The 19,152-nt window shown below is 40.7% G+C and overlaps 1 protein-coding gene across 2 annotated transcripts in view; it reads right to left on the reverse strand.

Moving 5' to 3' along the window:
* TBL1XR1 (TBL1X/Y related 1) overlaps window positions 1–16,600 on the reverse strand; it is a 177,984-nt gene extending 161,384 nt beyond the window's left edge. For both annotated transcript variants that reach the window (XM_047099705.1, XM_047099704.1), the window contains exon 1: window positions 16,487–16,600. The gene's annotated coding sequence lies outside the window, so the exon portion shown is untranslated. The remainder of the gene's footprint in view (window positions 1–16,486) is intronic.
* Window positions 16,601–19,152: the final 2,552 nt, after the last annotated feature.

Here is a 19,152-nt window from a genome sequence, read left to right on the forward strand (position 1 = left end):
TTCTTCATACCCCGGTTCTCCACAAGAGGAGGAGCAAGCCAGAGAGAAAAAAATTTGGATGCTTAGCTCTTTTTACTCTCTCCTGAATTTCCAAATGCTTCCTTTCAGAATTCACAAATGCAGTCCAGTTTTCAATACTCTCGGAATTATGTGGTGTCATTCTCACCCATCATACTACCAGCTCAACTTTCTCCCAACCAGAGCTCAGCCCCTTTCCCTCTCAAACCATCATCTCACCCTTCATGCTCTACATCATCTGAGGCTGAAACATAATTCTGCTGTTCTCCTTAAAGTCCTTCACAAGTTTCCTGTCACAGAAGAAATGTCCAAACCCCTTAACACAGCAAACATGTCACTTAATGATACGACCCCTGCTTGCCTTTCCTGTTTGTTCTCACCAGTCTACGAGTTACAAACCATATGCTACACATAAACAAAACTTTTCCAGAAAAAAAACAACTTGTTGGCATCTTTAATGCCCTCCTGTCATACCACTCACATATCTGTTTTTTGCTGTAATTTTTTTTTAATTTTTTTTAATGTTTATTTATTTTTGAGAGAGAGAGAGAGAGAGAGGGAGACAGACAGACAGAGCGTGAACAGGGGAGGAGCATATAGGGAGACAGAATCAGAAGTAGGCTCCAGGCTCTGAGCTGTCAGCACAGAGCCCAACACAGGGCTCGAACTCACAAACCGCAAGATCATGACCTGAGCTGAAGCCCAGACATTTAACCGACTAAGCCACCCAGGTGCCCCTCGCTGTAAATTTTTTTTAACATACACAGCTTCTCAATTAGTAGTTAATATGGGCGACACTTGAAATGTATTTCAGTAGTTAAAAAAATTACTCAAAATATAGCATTTTCTCATTGTACTTCAGAGACGTGTATCTTTAGTACAATTTCAAAAATGTATAGCAAAGATAAAACCTAAATTGCTAAAAAATTTACTGGCTGGAACATTCAGAAATCATACAATTAAAATAAGGGCATTAAAGAAAAAAACTGTCGTAAACATGTTTGTTGCTATTCCTTTTAGTTTTCACTACAGTGAAATGGGATATAACAAATGCACCTGAACTCTGATTAATGGATAAAAACAGACGTTTCTTCTTCAGATATCTAAAAAATATTTTCTCTGAGAATAATCTGTTCAAAACTGAGAAGACATCAGAGAAATGTAAATGTTATTAGAAAAATCCAATTCAGGTAATAACTAACCTGAAAAAATCAGCACTGTACATTTCCCATTTGACTGAACACTAACTTAATTTTTATTTTTGAATGTTTTTCAGTGAGAGAGAGAGAATGGACACACGAGCAGGGGAGGGACAGAGAGAAGGAGGCAGAGGATCAGAAGCAGGCTCTGCTCTGACAGCAGAGAACCTAATGCAGGGCTCGAACTCACAAACCAGGAAATCACGATCTGAGCCAACGTCGGAGGCTTAACCGACTGAGCCACCCAGGCCCCTAACTTAATTTTTAAATTATATGTGCAATCATAGGATCAAAGAATATTAGATGCAGAAGAGACTTCAGAGACCCAGTTCAATGTTCTCAAGATGAAGCAACTGAAGTCCACGAAAATTAATTTCTATTAGGTCACAAAAAAGCTTTGTCTACAAGGCTAACGATTTTTATTTTAAGTGAACTGATGAAGTATTGCTCAAAATAACTTCAGAATATACAACTCATTAATTTTGCTATATGCTAAATTTGAATATCTGGTTAGGACAAACAAGGGTAGTTATCTTCTTCAAGGTTTAAAATATCCCCTAAATATATATAATTAACCCGTTGATAATTTTCTAATGCTTGCCCTCAAATTTAGGCTTCCGTTACCTGTAAAATTAGCAGAAATAATGTGAAAAACAAAACCAAAATAAATAACATCAATTTTTTTTAGTATGTACCTCGTTTTGAAAAGATAAATTCATTTGAACACCCATATTAGTTATAGACAGCGTACATAAAATTATAAATACTACCACATGAGGAATCCCAACTTTTCATTTTAAAAAACAACACATATTTAAAACATTGAGAACAACAAAACATATGCCAGTTCTGGTTGAAAGAGAATTTTATGGGGACAGTCCATCACGGATTAAATGCACAACCTTCCCAACTATAAATGGATGCACATTTTGGTGTGGGGGGAGGGGAAGAGAGGCTGTCTGTCCAGCGGCTCCCTGGTACTCAAATGTCATTCCCACTGCTCTACTGGAAAGTGGCAGCCATAGTTTCTAAATGGCCTCTGGCCATGATGGGCACCTTCCCAAACCAAGCTCATCACTACTTCAAGATCTTTCCTGATGAGATAAATAGGTAGTCCCTCCTCTACAGCAGGGGAAAACAACGGATAAAAACTCTGGCACTGACAAGTTAAATTTTCCACCATGTGAAGAAAGTTAATCTTCTCAAAGAATGAAACTAACCTACCAGAACACACACACACACACACACACACACACACACACACACACACACACACACACACACACATTCTGTCAACAGAGATTTCTGGTGATATTCAAATGGCTCTAGTTCTTGCTGTGCCTAAAGCCTTGCAGACCCAATGCTCTTCCCACAGTTCAATCCATTTTGGGATTCTATTGCCAAGGAATCCCTCTCTTTGGCTTAAGCTAACTTGAACTGACTATTGTACACCTACGAATTCTAATTCATATACCAACTTGGTGAAGTTAGCCTAGATTAATCGCAATAGCACAGGTAAATGGAATTAAAAGCAAATTACAGAATCTCTTTAACCTGTAAAAAACATAAATAGGAATATCTAGCTCTCATCACATAACTTGAATGAAATATGTATTTTAACTTAAAACGAAAGTGTTAACTTCTTAAAATCTAACATTTTATGGTAACAGAAGCACATATTCAAATTTGCTCATCAATTATCCATTTACCTGTTTTTTCCAGATTGATTCAAATACCATCTGTAGTAGTTCCTCCAAGAAAAGCATACAGCACTCACATATACATCCCTGGGATTCCAAACAGTAAATGCAATAAGCCTGTTTTGACCCTCCCCTAAATGCTGATTTTTAATGAATTATTTCCAGTATTCTACTGTAAGGAGGAAACAAGTTAAAGCTATCAGCTGGTTACAAAAGCATTTCTGAGCAAACAATTCACTCAAATATTTACTGAACACCTACCAGTCCTGTTTTGTCCTGGAGTGACAAGACAGAACCCATCCCTGTTCTCATGGAGTGTAAATTCCAGAGGTGAATAAAACAAACAAAAAGAAACAATGATCAAAGCTATTTCAGAGAGACTAAATGTTATGAGGAAAATACGAGGGTCCTGCAACTGAAAAAGGCTAAGGAGTGAGCAGCTATTTCAGTGTGACCTCTCAGGTGGTGGCACTGGAAGTGAAATCTGAATGACATAAAAAAATTAGCCATATGACAATCTCAGGGCAAAGCCTGAGGCAGAGAGCAAAGCAATTAAGGCACTGAGACAGGAACAAGCTTGTTCAGTGGGAATGGAGCTGGTATGTCTGGGCACAGTGAACGAGGGGAAGACGGGCAATGTGAAACAGGAGAAGGTTTGTGAGGTGGTCACAGAGCAGATTATGTGGTGGGGGGTTCCTGACAAGCTAAGGAAGGACTTTTGGATTTCATCCTGAGTGTGAAGAAAAACCCACAGGATAGGGAATAGGGAAGAAAACTGACATTTAGTGAGCATCTTTCATAGTGCCAAAGTAAACAGCATATAAGAATGTTTCCACCATGTATGCTATAAAACAACAGATGCATTTCTGTAAATTATACTGTATGCACTTATCATACTTATCAAAGATCATTAGTATGCTGTTACAATAAAAAAAAAAAAAGTCACTTTTCCTGTTACTACCAGTTCTCACTTGTAGGAAATCACCTCTACGTTGATTTGTCAGACCAAATGAACCAACCAATATTATCTACTACAGAACATACATGAGTCATCTAGAATAAAATGCAAGAAGGGCAAACGAGACTAGATGAAATAAAGACAGTCAGCTATTCATGAGTACAGGACCCAAAAACAGGCAACAAAGCAAGTAGAGAAGCACCAAATTAGAAAACATACCCACATTCAAGAAGCAGAGGGTCCATGGATACAAAAGATTGTTATCTACTTAAACAAAAAATACTCTCCTACAGATGAGTAGACAAAGGGTAAAAAACACAAAAGCTTCTAAAGTAAATTCTCTGTTCTTTTCATTTCATAATACCTCGCCTGTTTCAACAACATTCAGAGAAAAGTAAAAATACTATCTTTTAAATGCACCACCCTTGGTAACTTTTTAAATCTGTTGATGAATTTTAAAGCATTTATAAATACAAATATTTATTAAAATATCACTAAAATACTGTGTCAAGCATTGTACCTACCAGATGCTAAGGATAAAGATGGGTGAAACACAACTGTTCCCAAAGAAGGCTTTTGCCTAGTGAGACAGGACTCAACAAGTAACTCAAAGGGAGATCTGTGCTAGAAGCAGATGATTAGTGGTCACAGGCCAGGACGTCAACTTAAGACTGTCACAGAAAGAAGCTTAACCTTCAATCTGATGGTGTAACTTCATTCAGCCAAAATGTTGTGGTATGTCAGTTTTTAAACACTGTAAGACAATCTATACAAACTTCTTCTCTAATGAAATAGAAAAATCTTACTATAATGGTTATTATTTTGTTACTATTCTTTATGAAAAGCAGTCAGGGTTCTTAATCCAGAGATGTTGGCAGATTAATCCTCCCAAAAATCTTACATTCACATTTATTAGCAATCAAATGTCTTTATTCTTCGTATCTTACTTTGAATGCACACTTTGGGGGATTAGAACTTCAGAATCCTAATAGAGCCTCAGAAAACTACCTAAAGAAATCAGCACCAATAAATGTGACTTACCTATGCTCTATCATTCACAACGACAATTTGATTCTAATTTTTAGTACTGACTCTAAATCCATAAAACTTAGAGAATTATAATTCTACACTACTTTAAACCAGTATTTTTTTAATTTGGTAAATAAAATCATTTTCAATTCATAAATTTATAGAAGCATGTTTTTAAATGAAAGATTATAGAAAATGCCTATACTAGCTATTAAAGCAAAACTTCAGTATTTTTGCACATATACATATCCTGTTATGTCTTATATATTTCTCAGTGAAAGTCCAAGTCTGCATAACATGCAACATGCATATTTGAAATAACTGATCCATACAAGCAACATCCACTGGGGAGCCAGAGAGGAGTGTTTCATTTCCCAGAGAACAGAAAAGGAGTGGAGAGTCCATTCCAGAAAGTAAAAAGACTATTTTTTTTAGGAAAAGCAGTAACTTTTTTTTTCTCGAATATCAAGAGATAACCAAAAATATTTAAATATTACTGTAAAACAACATATACGGATGCCTGGGTGGCTCGATCAGTTGAGCGTCCAACTCTTGGTTTCAGCTCAGGTCATGATCGCACAATTCTGTGAGTTCAAGCACCATATTGGGCTCTGCACTGACAGCACAGAGCCTGCTGCTTGGTATTCTCTCTCCCTGTCTCTCTAGCCTTTCCCAACTGTGCTCTCTCCAAATAAATAAACTTAAAATATATATATGTACTAGATACATAACAAAGGCACACAGTACACATTCTCTTTTTATTTTTTTAAGTTTTATTTTTATTTAAGCAATCTCTACACCCAACATCAAGACCCTCACATCAAGATTCGCATCATCCTCTGACTGAGCCAGCCAGGCGCCCCCAAGTTCTAATTTTAGAGTGAGCAACATGGGAATGCAAGCTGGTGCAGTCACTCTGGAAAACAGTATGGAGGTTCCTCAAAAAACTAAAAATAGAACTACCCTACAACCCAGCAGTTGCACTACTAGGCATTTATCCACGGGATACAGGTGTGCTGTTTCGAAGGGACACATGCACCCCCATGTTTATAGCAGCACTATCCACAATAGCCAAAGTATGGAAAGAGCCCAAATGTCCACCAATGGATGAATGGATAAAGAAGATGTGGTGTGTATACACACACACACACACACACACACACACACACACACACACACACACAAAATGGAGCATTACTTGGCAATCAAAAGGAATGAAATCTTGCCATTTGCAACTACATGGATGGAACTGGAGGGTATTATGCTAAGTGAAATTAGTCAAAGAAAGACAAAAATAATATGACTTCACTCATATGAGGACTTTAAGAGACAAAACAGATGAGCATAAAGGAAGGGAAACAAAAATAATATAAAAACAGGGACGGGGACAAAACAGAGGAGACTCATAAATATGGAGAACAAACTGAGGGTTCCTGGAGGGGTTGTGGGAGGGGGGGATGAGCTAAATGGGTAAGGGGCACTAAGGAATCTACTCCTGATATCATTGTCGCACTATATGCTAATTTGGATGTAAATTTAAAAAATAAAAAATAAAATTAAATACATAAAATAGCTTCCAGATTAAAAAAAGAAAAAGAAGAGTGAGCAACAAAAGCTCAGTCACAAAATACAGAACTGGGAATTCTGGCCATCCAGTTCTCTGCAGTTGCCACAGGAAGCCCTGACAGGTTTACAAGGGGGAGTGTCACTTTTCTGCCTCTCTCTACAGCTGTTACTGCTGCACTTAACAAAGCCACCAAGTAGTAGCAAGCATTACTTCCCATGTGCCAGGCCCTATGGTAACTGCTTTACACATATTCACACTTGAATCCTCACAAGTGTTCTATGACACATGTATTAATTACTCCTTATTTCCATTTTTCAGAGTGGAAACTGGAATTACCTAATTTTCCAGAGCCATACAACTAATAAGTAGGGGTGACAAACCAGCCATGCCGGACTCCAGACAACCTAGCTCTTCGCCACAGCAACATACTACAGTAAGAGGTAACTGCCTAAGATCAGACACTTACCCTGCCTAGCAATCTTATCACTAAAGAGAGAAGCACTGCTCCCAGGGAAACAGGTCACACTGTCAAGTCACAGTGAAGCAGAATTAAAGGCACAAAAACAGATGCTACCTTTCTCTGAGACTTTCCAGCTTAAGTTGAAAATGAGGAGCACAACTAGAACACCCTTTAGAATAAACTAAACATTCAATGAACAATTACAAGTGACGCCAACTTATACATACATGTAAATTCCCAAGTCAGGGATTGTGTAGTATCAAAACCCAGTTCCACAAATCCCATTATACCAAAAACTATCACAATTATTAAAAATCAACTACTAAACTATGAGAAATACAATTTTCACCTGATTTCCAAACCCTTGGCAAAACACCTTTGAAATCAGACCAACACCTACATACATCTGTACAGCCAGTATCTCCTTCTAATATTTGCACTGAATTTCTAATTATCGACCTTGGATAGGACTTGAAAATCACCAAGTCACTATTACTAAATAGTTCAAGTGGTCTGCTGACCCAATCATGGAACAGACCAACACTTTTTAATCATAGTGGCTCTAATTTTCCCAACAAATCTGACAAATTAAGTGTTTGCAGAAATATACACAATTCCAGCTCTTCAAGAACTGTCTGAGAAGCATAGGAAAAATTAAGTTTTCGCTCTTCTTCTGACTGTCCAAACTGAAAGAAATAGAAAGATTAAGAATTCTTAACCGGATGCCTTGATTTTTCACAATCAACACTTTTTTTAAAATGGTAATACTGACATAGCAAGATTCAAACAGTTCAAAAGGTTATACATGAAAATAAGTTTCTCCCACATCTGACCACATGATCTCCCCATCCCAACCTCACCCCCTAAAATCACTGTTACTAGTCTCTTGTGTATCTTTCTGTAGTCATCCTAAACATGTAAAACAAACATACATACACACAACTCATACACTCTCCCATGTCTGTGTCCTCCTCACTGCCCTTCTCCCCTTTTGCAAGCTAAAATGGCAGCAGACTACAACATCCTCTGCCTGTTTTTTCACTTAAATGTATCTTTGAGAACCTATAAATACTAACAAGAAAGTTATAAACATTAATTCTAAACAAATCTGTAAAGGAACACTTCACACAAAACAACTCTCAACAGATGTTAAAACTGGTGACCTCTGCTAGCAGGATAAAAGGAAAGCCAAGGTCAAAGAAGTAATCCCCCAACCATGAGGGCCTTTTAGTTCTCACAGAATAGGAAAACTACTTCCCTGACACAGTTAACAGACTGCAATCCTAAACTCAGTCTAGGATCTCACAAAGATACACTGTTTACTAAAGAAAACAGAGAAAGGTGATTTAAAGAAAACCCAATTACTTTAGTGGGAGATAACTTAAGTATAAAAGGTGCCTAAGAACTATACTAAAGCTACATATAGCATCTAAAAATTCACACATGTATGATAAATTCTATTCCATAAAAGAACAATTACACAGGGAAAAAAAGACATTAAGGAAATTCATTCATTATCTATTTCCATTACCTTATTTCAGAAACCCAAAGCAGATGACCCAATTGCCTTATACTGAAAGTTAATGACATCTGATAGCCAAAAAATAGAAATGGAACAAAATCAGTATACATTCTACCCAATTAGCTTGTTCAAATTAAGAGGAAAGCAGGATCTCCCTCAAAAAAACACCTCTCACTAACCCATAAGCTGTATTCTACTAGCAGTTGAAGGTAACTAGCAAAATATACCATTACTATAAATTCTCTGGAGGTGTCTGCTTATGCTAATGCCAAATGCTTTCTATTATTCTATGTAAGGTTAAAGATTTTTAGCCATTAAGCATATTTTCTTTTTTTTTTTTTTTAATTTTTTTTTTCAACATTTATTTATTTTTGGGACAGAGAGAGACAGAGCATGAACGGGGGAGGGCCAGAGAGAGAGGGAGACACAGAATCGGAAACAGGCTCCAGGCTCTGAGCCATCAGCCCAGAGCCTGACGCGGGGCTCGAACTCACGGACCGTGAGATCGTGACCTGGCTGAAGTCGGACGCTTAACCGACTGCGCCACCCAGGCGCCCCAAGCATATTTTCCATGTAGATCTCCCTCAAAAAAATTACATAAATGACAGAATCTCCAAATTTTAACACAGGAATTGACTATACATGTATTGCTTGACAGGATGAACTAGCTTTACATAACACTTCATTTGAACCTCTTCAGTTGCATTTCTAAAAACTAAATGATTTACCCTTGTAACTATGGCTTTGCAAAAAATGATAAAAATTTATTTGCTTAATACTGAATCCATATTAATATACTAGCCACCATTTAAGTGGATAACAGTAACAACAAAGCAGCAAACATCCACTTAACTGATTATCTATCTCATTACAATGTCCTATCACACAATGTGCTGGAAAGGACACAATGAAAAAAAATGAAAGAAAAGGACTAATTACCACCTTTGAACTCGGACAAAATAGATATCAAGAAGTACACTGGTATCTAGTTCCTAAAAAGTAAAAATTATTCACTACTTTTAAGGTATTTAAAATTTTAAACGTCTCATTAAAAAAAAAAAAAAATGTTTGAGAGTCCAGAGTACAATTTTATATGAAAAAGAATTATTCTATTAAGAGACTGGAAGCACCATCTCTGACCCTTGCTTTCCATGTTCTCCTCTGTTCTACCACCTGAAAAAAACTTACAATTGCTTAAGAGGAAAACAGATGGCAAACTCCTCAGTTTAAACATTCACTACCTATTCTTCCTCATTCAAAGTATTCATCTCACATTCTTTAATCTGGATACTCTTTGTATATTTACTGAAATTTAATTGTTGGTCTTTCAACACGACCTATACAGTTTGTATTAATTCTAAATTAACATAAGCTCTTACAGGGGCGCGTGGATGGATCAGTCAGTTAAGTGTCAACTTCAGCTCAGGTCGTGATCTTGTGGTTTGAACCCCGCGTGGGGCTCTGTGCTGACAGCTCAGGGCCTGGAGCCTGCTTGGGGTTCTGTGCCTCCCTCTCTCTCTGCCACTCCCCCACTGGTGCTTTGTCTCTCTCAAGAAATTAAATAAATAAAAAAGTATAAGCTCTTAGAAAGCAGGGGGACAAGCAGCTCATTTTGTTTGATGCAAATAAAATCATGCTGAGAACCTCATATTTAAATATTAAAAAATTCAACAGGATATAATACCAAATTAGTTGCTTTAGAATAAATTACCCAGGTTGTGAAGAACTAATATGGCACCCAGCCTTACCATAAAAACCTACTGAAGAGACGGTTATGGTAACTTTCTTCTGGTAGACTGAACCCACCTACACCATAAAATAGACACACTCTACACTGAATGTTAATACCTTCACAGTAATGACTCAAATGAGACTCCAATGTGGTCAAGATGCTAAAAACACAATCTTATTTAGGCACACTACAGAGAAAATAATGAGCAAAAAAGCCAGAGAGGTTAAGAAAATAAAGTACAAAATCCTAAGTTTCATTATAACTGCCACAAATACAACCAAATAAAGCCAACTAAGGGTGACAGGATTCCCAACTAGACTAGATTCCTCACCAAAATCATGGCTACAATTCCAGGACCAAGATTTTTTTCTCTTCCTTGTCAACACTGGTAGCATTAAAATTCAAATTAACAGTTAAGTGCTGCTACAGCACACCTCAACCTTGAAGGTCTAAGTCCAACAGAAGCTTCGGCCACATCAACAGTAGTATAGGACCCATCACCACTTATTTTACCATGGGCACTTGTAGAAAGAAACAATCCATTGTAATATGAAGATAGTATGGTACAAAAATCAAAAATTCTGCTAATACCAGAAGAAAAAAAGCCCTTTCCTTCAAGAAATGTAACATGTAGTTGGGGCTAGGATAAACAAACCCATGAAATAATAATTATGGAGGTTGTGATAGTCATTAAACACGATGGTATCTCAGTGAAGAAATATCCTGAGTCGAGATAGCCAGAAACAGCTTCAGGGAAGGTGGACTGAAACTAGACTATAAAAAAGACAAAGGGAAGGACAAGCATGAGTGAAAAGCAGAAGAGTAACGTGTATGTCAAAACTGCAGTATCTGATAGGCAGGCCAGAATCACAGTTTGGGAGAAGAGAGGGAGCTATAGCTGAATAGGTAAAATAGAGCCTTAAAAAGCCAGACTGAAGCTTATGAACCCTATCCAGTTGGCAAAGGGAAGCCATTATGGGTTCTCCACAGCAAAGGAACTGACACGATGAAATCAGTATTTTAAATAAATCACACTGCCAAGCAGTTACAGAAGACAGAATGGAGAAGAAAGCCTGCTCAGAGCAACCTACTAGAAAATTAATGCAATAATCCAGACCTAAAACCATTCATTCAGTCTTTCGTTCATTCACTGTGAAGCAGTAGACTGCTAGCTAAGAACACTGGCCTAGAATCAGACACACGGGCCTAAACCCCTCTGTGTGCCCCTTACTACTGAGCCTTGGCTTCCTCACTGTTAAAATCAAGGTATCAGCCACTCAGATTGTCCAAGTCCCTGTCAAAGCAGCTGTGTGGTCCTGACCCATAAATTCTATTAGTAGTTAACATCACTGCTGAATTAATAGTAAAAATGGGAAGTGAAAATAAGACAATGCTTAGAGATGTATCAGAGCAACAGAACTTCCAAGTAGAACTGTCTTGACAGCAGCTGAAAATATGGAACAAGAACACAGGTGAAAGGTCAAGGCTACAGAAAACAATGATCCACTTAAAGTCATCACTCCAATCTAAAAAGGAGATCCTAGGTACTTGCCAGATCCAGCCCCGAAAAACAAAATTCCTTTATTTAAAGAGTTGGAAAATGTTCCAAATGGTGGGAGATTTAAAAAGTACAAGTAACAAAAGAACAGCAATAAAAGTCAGGCAAAAGACCCAACACTGGGGGCGCCTCCGTACCCCAAACATCCAGCTCTTGATTTCAGCTCAGGTCATGATACCAGGGTCATGAGATGGAGCCCCAAGTCCCCTTGTCGATGGCTGTGGAGACTGCTTAGGATTCTCTCCCTCCCTCTCTCTACCCCTCCCTAACTTGGGTGCTCAGGCACACACCCTCATTCTCAAAAAAAAAAAAAAAGGCGAAAGACCCAGCACTAGCACTGTCACCATACAATGCTTGATATTGTTCCTAGTTTTAAAATCAAATCTAATTCTTCAAGGTTAAGTCTTCAATCACAACTTCAAGAGCAAATACATTAAGTTTATTTCAAATATTTTACCCAGGAAACTCAGGAAATAAAACTACTATATATTTTCTATGACACGGCCCCACTAAAATAAAGAACAAATAAAATGTAATACAAAGAAGCAAACTTCAAATCCAAATCCAACATCATCATCTTTAACAGCTTACATTTCCATGATACTTGTATGTCAAGTATTATTCTCAGCACTTTACACATACAATTCTCTCAATCTTTTCAACTCTAGAAGCTGACAGTCCACATCATGCAGAAGAGGAAACAAAGAGGGAGTCACTCCCCTTAAGGTTGCATAGGCAGTAAGGAATGGAGCTGGAGTTTGAACCCAGGCAGTTTGCTTCAAAGACCCCCGGTGGAACACTATGCTACACAAAAAGACTTAACGTGACATTCTTACACAAGTTTTGAGGAATACATACTCTGAGGATGAGGATAGTTAAACATACTCTTACTTGCTTTTCCTTGTTAATTTTAGGCATGGAACCATATTTTCTTTTTTCTACTGGCAGTACTTGGAAAGGCTACTTCACTGCTGTCCATCTTAAAGGTAGGAAACAGAGCAGTTGGCAAGAGGATTGCATCTTATTAAATGGTTCTAGAGAGTTAAAGACGATGTAGGTAGGACTCCTATGAATTTCATTTATCCATGCAATTACTTGACCCAGTTAATAGAGATGCCCAACTACAGAATTATAAACGCTAATTTTTTCCAAGGACATCTGACAAAACAGCTGGAAAAATCTGGCACAGCTACACTCATCCAGAAGGAGCACAGACTAGGACTTAGACCTACATTAGAACCCTAATGCATCATTTGATCATTCTGTGGCCTAGGACAAGGGAATTAACTCTGCACCACTGTTTCATCATCCAGTACTACCCACTTCATAAGATTAGCCTGAGGTATACATGACAGAGAAAGCACCTCACACCTTTCCTAGATCATAACCCAAGCAAAGTCTCTTTCCTCTGGCTCTTCATAACAGGGCAATTAATTGTACTCTTACAGAGTCTAATCCTGCAGGTGTTGGAGAGTAAACCTCTCCAGCATCAGCTTTTTTTTTTTTAATTCAAGTTTCTGTTGGTGATAGAACAGGCGATACCACCATGATGGTCTCCAAACTGGACCATACTCTTACTAACTCACACTACACAGCTCTGGGTCCTAACCCCTCTATACTATGGGGATGTATAAATGGCTCTGTTAGCTGATTTTTTTTGTATTTCAGTGACAAACTACAAATGTTATTTGTGAAATAAGTCAAATTCGCATATACTAGAAAAATACAGTCCCACAGTGCCAATATTTCTGCCATCTCTCTCCCCTGACTTACTGTCACTCACATTCTTTACAATTCTTTTTTTTTTCTAATTTTCTTTTTACATTTATTTATTTGAGAGACAGAGCACAAGTGTAGGAGGTGTAGAAGAGAAGGAGACACAGAATCCGAAGCAGGCTCCAGGCTCCAAGCAAGCATTCAGCAACAGAGCCTGACACAGGGCTCGAACCGTGAACTGTGAGATCATGACCTGAGTCGAAGTGGGTTGCTGACTGAGCCACCCAGGCACCCTTCCTCTCAATTCTTATATAAAAGACACAGGAATTGAGTAAACCCAACAAATTATTTCTACTAACTCCATCAAAATACATTAAGTCAGAAATTCTTTGTAGTAATACTGTTGGAGTAAATCTTAGAACTCCTGTGTCAGCTACTCAGCTGACAAGGTTGTACTTAAACATCATCGCTATGTAGGAACAGATGTATTTATTCAACAGGTTGTCATTACAAAGGTTCATTAGTCACATCTCTTTTTATCAGTAACCCCTATATTTATATTAAGCTTTTGCCCTTTCTGCTTATTAGCTTGAAAGGCTCTCAGGAAGTAGTTACTTATTCTCCTGGTAGGCACGTATCATGATAATCATGATAAACCTTAATTAGATGTTGAAAACACAAGTAACAAAAAAATTCATGGACACACGTAAAAAGTTATTAAAATGTCTAACACTTCTTTGAGACAACCAATGCAAAAATACAACCTCCACAAGGGGCCACTCCACATATACCACATCTCCCAAATTAATAACTGAAGTTGGTATATGCAAGAAAAGCATTTTATAAACTGATGGTGAGCTTTGCAACAATTTTTAAGTCATTAACAAGTCCATTAAGTTCTGTAACAGTAAGGGAAACTTTTTCCACTTACATATGGTTTTCATCCTCCATACAGTGTACCATTTTGCCCTATAGATCTCATTCTAACTACCCAAATAGCAAAAAAGAGTAGTTATTTGTGGATTTAATGGTTGTGGTTACACAGATCACACAATGCATTATAGCAACACAGGGGGAAAAAAATCATATTCCAAACAGGCAGAAAAACCACAATTTCAGAGCAAAAAGTATAAACACAATCTCACGCCTAACCACTCATAGGCATATTTTCTTTTTGCCACCCTTCCTTCACAGGTAAATGCTAACTATTTCTAGAACCCTCAATGATGATTTCTCAAGCTTACTTGCCATGAACTCCCATGATACACCCTAACAAACACACTGTTTTCATGGAGACAAAGCTGCCCTATTTCCCTAGACTACAAACTTCTTAAAATGGTGAGAACATACAGTCCCAGGAAATAAGGATTACTAACAAACACCAATGTAGCACAGGTCTTATTTAACAAAAATGAAAATGAACTACACTGAGAAAGCCAAAAAGTCACTCACTGTATCTTCAATGTGTAATTACTGTATTTTTTATAATTTGGTTTAGTAAGTAGATGAAAACACCACAGGGGCCTTATACTATGCAATCTGATAAAGAAGTCTTTGGGAAAAATGGAGGAGAAAAACCATTACTTAATTACATGGGGGGAGGGGAGGTCAGGCAATTCAGACTAGAAATCACCCATCATTTCACCCACCACATTTTACTAACAAGCTTATTTAAATCAGCATAAGGTTCTTGTATGGAAAACAAGGAAGCCAACAGTAAACTTCCCTAAGTCAACTGTAAATGACATACGTGCTAAAACTCTTCACCTTGGTGCACAGTCCAAGATTCTAAGTAAACTCCAGACACTGAGAAAATCTAGCTTTTAACTAGGTCTCAGCACTTGTCATTTGTAATCACCAAATTATTTTAGAGAATGTTATGAGGTAACTTAGTAACAGGAGCATTCTTTAAGAGCCATTTCAACCGAAATTTTACATGAAACACCATTTTCACAACCTAAATTTAATCTCGGTTGCCACTGCAAAGTGATGCCTCTTTCGGCAAATTAGGAACTTCCAAAAATACTGAACATGTTAACACATGCATGGTTTCCCTCGAGCTGCCATTTAAGATTAATAATTTCACTTGAATAAAAGTCGGCTTCTGTTTAAAAAAAAAAAATGACATCGGTTGCAAAGAGGAAGTTACCGAGAAACCACCCTCACAACGTGGCCTTTACACTGTCAGAAAATAATGTGACTTTGTGCCACCCAAAACTTACCAGGAAGCTGGCAATAACTTTGCCAATTCTACACTTCTGAACCCAACTTCAAAGAGGCTCTAGCAAATACCTCCTTAAGACGATAAAAGGCACTAAGTTACAAATAAACACGTCCGGGAGTGCGGCCCCGCGGCCGCGCGCCCCTCCCCCTCCGGCGCCCCCGCCCGGGACGCGCGGCCCCAACAGCCGCCCGCAGCCCCCAGCACGCCAACCCGGGTCGCCGCGCCTGCACCGGGGACGCGCCTGGGGAGGGGAGCAGATTTCCATTGCTAACAGAATAACGTGCACCGAAAAGATCCCTCTCCTCTGCTAAAAATAGGCTATAAAAGAGTCGGCCTCATGATGGCTCCTTGATTCAATTTGCTGCAAATTCTTTCCTGAAAGCCTCCCCCCACATACACATACACACACACACACACACACACACACACACACACACACACAAAAAGGGGGTGTAAATGCACGAAGGGTGGAAGCGGGGGAGAAGGCCGAGGCGCACATTTTCGGGGACAACAACATAATAAGGGTGAGGATCCCCGAGATCAGGAAAGGGTAGGGGGTGGGCAGGCACGTGAGCATTTCAAAGAAGCCTGAGAGGAAAAAGGGGGGATGGGGCACCCTAAATGCCTTCCCTGCCTTCCCCTCCCCCACCAAAACCCCAGCTCGCCAAAGGGCCAAGTTGAAAAATGCATGTTCCACTTGTGCCCATCCCCCCGCGGCCCAGCGCCCCCCAGCCGCCTCCGCCCGCGCCCCCCGCCCCGGCCCGCGGCCGCCCCCACCCCGGGGTCCGGCCCCCAGCGCTTACCTGGAAACGGTGGCCTCCGACGCCGCTCCCCCCTCCCGGGAATGGAGGCACAAGGAAATTCCCCTCCTCGCCGCCGCCGCCGCCGCCGCCTCCAACCACCCCCAAAATAACCCCTCCGGGGGGTGAGAGGCAATTATAACCCCGGCGAGCGGAGGGCGCGGGGGATGGGCGCCGGGCGGGCGGGGGCGGGGAGCGCGGCGCGGGTCCCCAGGTGGCGAGCGGAGGTGCTCCCGCCGCGGGGGGAGGGGCGGGGGCGCACGCGGCCGGCGGCGGGGGGAGGCGGCGCGCGGGGGAAGGGCGCGAGCGGGGAGAGGAATTGAGGCAGAAGGTAAAAGCTGTTACTAAGGGAAAGAGCCAAACGGTTCGGAGCAGCCAACGGCTCAGACACTCAACACTGGGGAGAGAGGAATGGGGACCAGCCAGGCACAAATGAGCTCGCGAGGCCCGCGGCGGCGGCGGCCGCGCAGCAAAACAAACCCGAGCGGCCTGCGCCGGGCGGGCGCGCGGGGGAGGGGCCGGCGGGGGAGGGGCGCCGCGGACTGGGGGGGGGGGGCGGGGGAGGAGGCGGCGGCGGCGGCGCGGCGGGGGGGCCTCCGCCGGCCTCGCTCCTCTCGCTCCCGCCCGCCCTGGCGGCGCTGGGGGCTGTACGAGTGCGGCGCAGTCTTTTAAAAATAAAGACCCGCAGGCGCTGAGAGGCGCCGCCGGGGCACTGGCCGCCCCGCCCCCACCGCCGCACGCTGTCGGGTGCGGGGCGGCCTGGGTGTTGGCCCGGCAGCCCGAGGCCCGGTGGGGGCGGGGAGGCTCGCGCCGCAGCCGGTGTGAAAACGCCGGTCAACTTTCCTGGGGAGGCCCCGCGGGGCTACCGCGTGTTCGGGGGCAGCTTGTCCCCGTGGGCACCCCGGCTGCGCGGGGTGGCCGGCTGGGCACACCACGCGGTGGGCATGTGCAGGGGAGCGCGGCGCAGGCATCATATGGACATTTGTTTGTGAAAAGATCTGCACACACCTTTGTGTGCATAAATACATATGTTTCTCGGAAACGTACCTGGAAAGGGGCTTTATCTGTAATAAGCGATTTTCAAAATGTAATCCAGAGCACGGGATCTGTAGAGAAAACACACGCACACAAGAAAAGGTTTTTGATACTAAACACAAAGCTGTAATTGAAGTGTTTATGCCCAAATGTACTGTGAATCAAACATATGGTGGTATTTATCGTCTGGTGGGTCTGTTTGAAAGGTTTGGTCGATCAGTTCTCATTTCACAAAAATAAAATAATGTAACTAAATGTTTACTAAATATATACCTCTACGGCAGCATTGACAGTAGAAGTTTATCCACTTTGTATACTTTTTGCATGTGTGTACCACATCAAAGCAGTTTATAAAGTATAACTTATTTGAGTGATAATGTGACAATATGAGGAGAGGAGTGCAACGGGTTGTTTTTTGAAAAGAGGGGCACCAGCTTTTAAAACAAATGTGTTAATCTTTCTAAGGCCCTCTGAAAGCAGGGGTTGGGGTCTTAGACTTTTGTATAAGCCTAGGACCTTTTTAAGATTTGACCTGAAAGAAACCTTTTTGTTTTTTTCAGTTATTGCTGTCTTGAAAGTAAAATCATATTTTCTGCAGCCTTTTTAAGAAGGGTTCTGTTTTTATGCTTTCATGACAATATTTGAAATAGGTGTATTATTCTAAAGCAGTCTTTTTTTTCCTCCCAATACCAGAGACCTAAATTTTCACACCAAAGAAAAAAAGTTCATTCCAAGTAACTTTTACACATGTGGACTCCTGGTGGCCTAATAAGCTCACTGATTAGACAGGTACTTTTCTTGACCAAGGTCAAAGGTTCTTTCCCCTGGTGAGCCCTTACTTGTGGTAGGGAGTGCGGGGGTGGGTTGGAGGAAAGCAGCCAGAAGCCTTTCCTCACCTACTTGTGGTAGGGGGTGCAGGGAGGGGGGAGGGGTTGGGAAGGCAAAGGAAAGAGAGTGAGATTGGAAATTCCCTCCCAACCACCAGAAGAGAGAGAGTTCAAAGCATCTCTGCGGTTTGTCCTTAGAGCTGTTTTCGTATACGAAAGAGGGAATGTTAGATTAAACAATGTCACCTGATGGGAATTTAGATAACTGAAGGTTTCCAAAACAGTGTTGAGTGTACAGGGAAACAGCACAAAGAAAGCACGCTTTGCATTTCAGGAAGATTCTAAACTGAGGTTTATTTTCTGCAGTACTAACACCTTGGCAAAGACTCTATTTCAGAAGTGATTAGAGTATAGTATCTTCCTTTTTTATTTTAATATTTTTAAGCCTTGATTAATGACGTATGTATTTCACTAAGCATAATCCTCTCTTCAGTAAGTAAACCCAGTACAATTAGGGTTCTTTATCTGAGCCACCCAATGAAACAAATGTATAGTCCTAGCTTGTTTTTGAAGTTTCACTTTGTGCCACCATGCATGGATCTTCTCTAGGCAGCAGTTATTATAAAATCAAACCACTCTTCCAGGGAATGAAACCTCCCAACTATGCTGATTTTTAATAGTCATCTCCATACCTGGAGCCTCCGGTTTATCCTCCCTCAAAATGACCTCTATCCTTCCCTCTCCAGGGAAGGGCCCACCCTTCTTCTTAATGTAATAATAGGGTCCATGACTTCCAGCCTGAAATTC

Source organism: Lynx rufus, unplaced genomic scaffold (genome assembly GCF_022079265.1).
Source record: "Lynx rufus isolate CCGP_SWC_20201006 ecotype Redwood Valley unplaced genomic scaffold, mLynRuf1.p SCAF_5, whole genome shotgun sequence".
In the NCBI taxonomy this organism is placed as follows: domain Eukaryota; kingdom Metazoa; phylum Chordata; class Mammalia; order Carnivora; family Felidae; genus Lynx; species Lynx rufus.